Below are 5,625 nucleotides of genomic sequence, written 5' to 3'. Positions count from 1 at the left end.
AGATAAATTCTAGAAAATAGTATGGCTAGACAAAATTACGCATGCATATTTGCGTATAAACAATATGTAGAATTGGGATATAATATATTCATCTTATCACAATTATTTTATATAACATATTACCTATACTTTCCGTTGATCAAACTGCAATTTAAAAAAAAAAAGTATTCCAGTTTCTTCATGGTCAAAACAAAAGAAATACTTGGTGATTGTGAAATTGTATTTTATTTTAGAGTTACCACACGATTTTAGCTTAATTTTTTTTTTAAGATCCGGAAACGTTTTTGGTGAAGAGCCAACATGAAACTTTTAAGTAACTTTGAAATTAGTGTGTCAAATAATGTAGGGTATTTTTACAAAGTCATAGTGTTAAATTATCTTGTCATTTGGAATTATTGCTTTTCCAAAAGAGAAATGCAGGGAATGTTATTAATTTTTTTTAAGAAAAGGTGCCTACAAATTTTGAGTGAAAGATATACAAAAATTATGTTATTACACTATTGATATTTAATCATTTCATTTATCATTCTATTATCGCCATTAGGATAAACATTATACTGTAAATTTTGAATTAATAAATGTGATTAAAAAAATATGTATTTTTTATTTCAATCCTTATATCAAGGTTGAGTTATGTTCCTCAGGGTTTGAGTGAAGTGAATTAAGGCCCAGTATTTGTTAAATCATTTAAATTCAATTTTTTTTAAGGAATCACCCGCAAAGCATCTATTTTAGATGCTTGTCTGCAGGTTGGATAGTAAGGATAGGGAAGGTAAATATAAAAAATACACCATAAACACCCAGACCAATTAAATAAATCTTAAAAAAATAATCTTTCTTGAATTCATTTTGCAATTGGCCGGAATCAAACCCGCGACGCCAGTTTCGCAGTCGAGCATCTACCCTACTACGCCACGGTGCCTGTCAATATAAATTACATCATCTTCTTCTTCTTTTTGTAGGTCCTAAGGATCTGTTTGTGCCTCCGCTTGTAGCTCTTGGGATGTTGACTCCCAGCTGTATTTCCACCTTTTTGGAGGTCTGCCTGGGGGTCTGCGTCCTTCAGGGTTTCCTTGAAGGGCGATACGTGGAAGTCTGTCTTCTGACATTCTGTTTACATGGTCATTCCAGTATCGCCTTCGTTGTCGTCCCCACCTCACAATATCCTCCGTCTTACACATGCTCCAGATGTTGGTATTTCTTACTCGGTCTCGCAATGTGTTTCCGGTTATGGATAGGAGAGTCTTCATCTCGGAGGTTCGAAGTCGAGATTTTGTTATAGAAGTATCTGCTCTTGCCTCAATCCCATAAGTGGCTATTGGTCGAACACATGTTTTGTATATCTTCATTTTACTTTCTGTTCTCATGTAATTGTTCCTTCACACCGAGTTTCTGAGGCATCCGGATATAACTGCAGCGTTGTTGATTTGTTTTTGAGTCTCACCATAAAGATCACCATAGCTGCTAACGTCAACTCCAAGATACTTGAATTCCATTACCTGTTCAACGGTTCTGTTATTTACAACTAATTTGCATCTCACTGGACTCTAAGATATGGTTATGCTTTTAGTCTTGTCAATGGATATCATCGTGTTGAACTTTTCCGATGTCAGGTGGAACTTGAGAAGCATTCTTTGGAGGTCGTCTTCAGATTTTTCTATAATGACGGCATCATCAGCGTAGCAGACATTGCTGAGTCTTTTCCCGGCCAGTCGGTAGTCCCGGTTCATGTTGGCAACCTCTTCTATCAATTTATCCATAATAGAATTGGAAATAAATGGGCTGAGGCTATCTCCTTGCCTGATTCCGACTGGAGTGGGAACTGAACTTGTGAGTTCACCATCTACTTTGATCCTTGTGTAGCTGTTGGTGTTTAGGTCTTTTATAATTTCACAGACTTTTGTAAATTACATGTCAATGTAAATAACTTATCTTTAATTGAATTCCCATTTTTATGTTTTGTGCAATTTTTAACGACAAATAAAAGTAATCATAATAAAAATCCCGATATTTTCACCTTTACTTCAATGAAATTAAGTTAACATCTCATCGATCCGATGCAGTGCCCTATACACCATTAAGTGCAGACGAGAGGTCAGAAGAAGAAACGAAAGAAAACAGCACATCTTTTAAAATAATAATTATAATAATTTTATTGGATCATAATAAAATAAAACATTTTTAAATACATAAACAAAAATTATAAAATAAATTTGAATAATTGAATGAGTTGATATCGTAGTCATACAGGAGAAAGTGACCAAGTGCAGTTTTTAGAAAAACATGATCATTGACTATTCGATATATTACTAGCTTAATATTGCCCTGAAAACATCCAAAAGGATTTTAAACTTGTAAGTATAATATATTGACTTGGTAAAAATGACTAACTGCATTGATGTTTATTTTGTTGCCAAGCAAAAGTGACTTAAATGGCCCTGCTGAACATTTAACCTTTTGTTAGTTGGTCACTTTCTCCTGTACGACTACGATATACCAAGTTGCGATAGAATTTGGACTTCATTTTTTGTTTCTCAGTTGCCAAAAATCAATTGTTGAGATAATGTTGTTCATTTTAAGATGTAAATAATAGAATACTGAGAGTTGGTAATAAGTAGATCTCTACGTAATTGGAGTAGGCGGTATATCTCTACTTGGGGGGTTTTTTGCAGCAAGCATCGCCTGTCGGTTCCTTGTGCCCATCTCCACACTTCTTCGCACAATTGCAACTGGCGTCACACTTTCCTCCGGTGCAGCACTTTTCACCGGCGCATTTACAGTCTAAAAATAAACAAATAGTCATTACGATAAGGTCAACTTTGTTTCAACACTTAACCTTGAGACTTCATCACAAGATATCCCTTATTTAGTGTGGGTATGTCCGATTTTTGAAAATGAAAGATTTAAATTTGAAACAGAATGTGATATTAAATATAAATTAATGTTTTTTTTTTGACATCTCATCAAAGATGAAGAAGAATATGGAAGTCTGGGCATTTACAGGGCTGAATACCGTCAAAGGTTGGTTTAAGTGATCACTTTACACACGTGCAACATTCACCAATTCTACCCATTATTGACAACCACACTACTCAAATTCTTGGAAGTTCTATAAATATATGAAACAATTTAGAAACCTTGTTCTTGAATAACTAGAACTTCACTAGAGACATCTGTTGGTGAGATGAAAAGAAGCTTTTTATTGAAGTAATAAAATAATATGAAAATAACTCCTGTAATTGGAGATGATCCAGATTTTGTGAACAAGTATTTGGACACTTAAAATGTTGAAAATAAATTAATGTGTAAATAGCCCATATTTATTTTGACCCCTCTGGGAATTGAATGGACGACCTCCAGCACGGTAGCCAGATGCGTTAACCACTACACTACGGAGGCGGACGTGATATAGTTAATTAATAATCATTGGTTATCTAAATAACATTTTATTTTTTGACATCTCATCAAAGATGAAGAAGAATATGGAAGTCTGGGCATTTACGGGGCTGAAGACCGTCATAGGCTGGTTTAAGTGATCACTTTAAACACGTGTAACATTCACCAATTCTACCCAGGATTCTATCCAGGATTCGGACCTCACATAATAATATAAGAGTTTCTGCTTGATAAAAAGCTTCTTTACATCTAAGAATTTGAGTAGTGTGATTGTCAATAATGGGTAGAATTGGTAAATGTTACACATGTGTAAAGTGATCACTTAAACCAGCCTATGGCGGTCGTTAGCCCCGCAAATGCCCAGACTTCCATATTCTTCTTCATCTTTGATGAGATATGAAAAAATAATATGAAAAATAACTCCTACAATTGGAGATTATCCAGATAAGTGAACAAGTATTTGGACATACTCAAAATGTTGTAAATAACGTTTGATGAAATATAATTTATGCTTGAGTAAGTGTATGTTATGGTAGCTGTATGACATTCATATTATTGTTCTATAGTCAATCTAAATAAAATAAAAAAATTGAAAATAACATACTTTTTCTATAGTCTATTTTTTTTCAATATGTTTTTTTAAAAACATTTTTTACAGTCAATAGCCGGCCTAAAACCTGCCTAGTTACATAGTATGAATATTTATCTATTTAATTATTGTATAATAAAATAACAACTATACAGTTTTTTTGCACATATATTTTATTTGACCAGTTCAAACTGGTTAAGCAAAATGCAGTTCTACCAAAAAATGTCTGTACATAACTTAAATAAAAAATTATTGTTATGACATAATAGTAACATTTGCTATTTATTTACAAATTTTAAATAAGTGAAATTGAGAAAAAAATACACGAAGAAGAATCAATGATTAAAAAAATTGGGTAGGCTGTCAGCAGTTTCTTTTTGTCCGCCTCCACAGTTTAGTGGTTACGTCATTTTGCAACTGTGCTGGAGGTTCTGGGTTCGATTCCTAGGGAACTCAAAATAAATATAAGGGATTTTTCATTCTCACATTTGTTTAATAATACCCTGAACTGGCATCTAAAGCGCAGGACTAATTACTCAATAAAATGTAATAATGTAGTTAAATTGCGTTGAACTGATGCAGCGCCCTATGCATCATTAGGTGCGGATGAGGATTATTAGAATTATTTAAAAAATTATATAAACAGGTTGCTTGGAGACAGGAGTAAAAATAAACAAAAGAAAACGGCGGTATGTTCAACGAAATGTGCCGGTCATTATGTATGTATTCCGTATTTCATCAAAATATTATAATTTGAAAAAATCAAAAATTCAAACAAAAAACGCCGCAATACTCATCGAAAATGTACGGAAGTAAATAAAATGTAGTTTAATTACGGTTATTATGTAGAAACAAAAAAAAACGTTAATAGATTTTCAAATGTTTTCAAGAAAATAAATGTTTACAAAACAATAATACGAACTAGAATTTTGTCGAGATTATCGAAATATTCCTGCACGGAAAATCAAATGTTTAAATATTGCTAAAAGTCAAATTGAAATTGAAAATGTTTACAGTTAATTTAATAATTGTATTGAATAATAAATTTCAAATATAATTGAAAAAAATATGTTGCAATCAACATTTTCTATATTTCCGTACGAAAAAGGAGGAAAATCAAGTAAAAAATGCTGCAAATAATCCGATTGAGTTTAAACATTAAAATGGTTAAGTTAGATTAGTATTATCGCGTGAAATTAATAATTAAAATAAACTTACTGTCTCCGCACTTGCAAGGCATCTTGTTGGATTGATTTTGACAGGGATTTGAATTGCCTCGGAACGTTCTCGACGGAAAGCTTCTCGTTTCTGCCGCTGCGTCGCCAAGATCAATAACTTTTATTCCAGAATATATGTGTACGTATCGTGTGCACTGGTAGGTACCTATCTGCGTACAAGGTCCTACTTGAGGCTATGTGACCATCTTTTACATCTTTTGATCGATTTATTGATATTTATTAAGTAGAACGTTTGAAAAATAGTAAAACAAGGTACCGTTTAATGCGAGCAGCCTTATTTAAAAAAATAGGCTTTTTGTAACTGCGGTTTTGTAATAGTTTTTTTAAAAATCCAGATTTTATTGAAATCTCAACAGAATGGAATACAATAGATCCAATCAGAATAATAGAATCAGAACAACA

At 32.8% G+C, this 5,625-nt stretch overlaps 1 long non-coding RNA gene across 1 annotated transcript; it reads right to left on the bottom strand.

Moving 5' to 3' along the window:
- Window positions 1-2,127: 2,127 nt before the first annotated feature.
- Window positions 2,128-5,308, bottom strand: LOC148313194 (uncharacterized). The gene is made up of 2 exons (XR_015838222.1): window positions 5,204-5,308; window positions 2,128-2,781 (listed from the first exon to the last, which is right to left on the bottom strand). It is a non-coding gene; the product is annotated as an uncharacterized LOC148313194 (long non-coding RNA).
- Window positions 5,309-5,625: the final 317 nt, after the last annotated feature.

Source organism: Brachycentrus maculatus, unplaced genomic scaffold (genome assembly GCF_059751285.1).
Source record: "Brachycentrus maculatus isolate JH-2025_06_01 unplaced genomic scaffold, ASM5975128v1 h1tg000017l, whole genome shotgun sequence".
NCBI classification, from domain to species: Eukaryota; Metazoa; Arthropoda; class Insecta; order Trichoptera; family Brachycentridae; genus Brachycentrus; species Brachycentrus maculatus.
The sequence above is the reverse complement of the archived record's forward strand: the minus strand, read 5'-3'. Positions and strand labels throughout refer to the sequence as shown.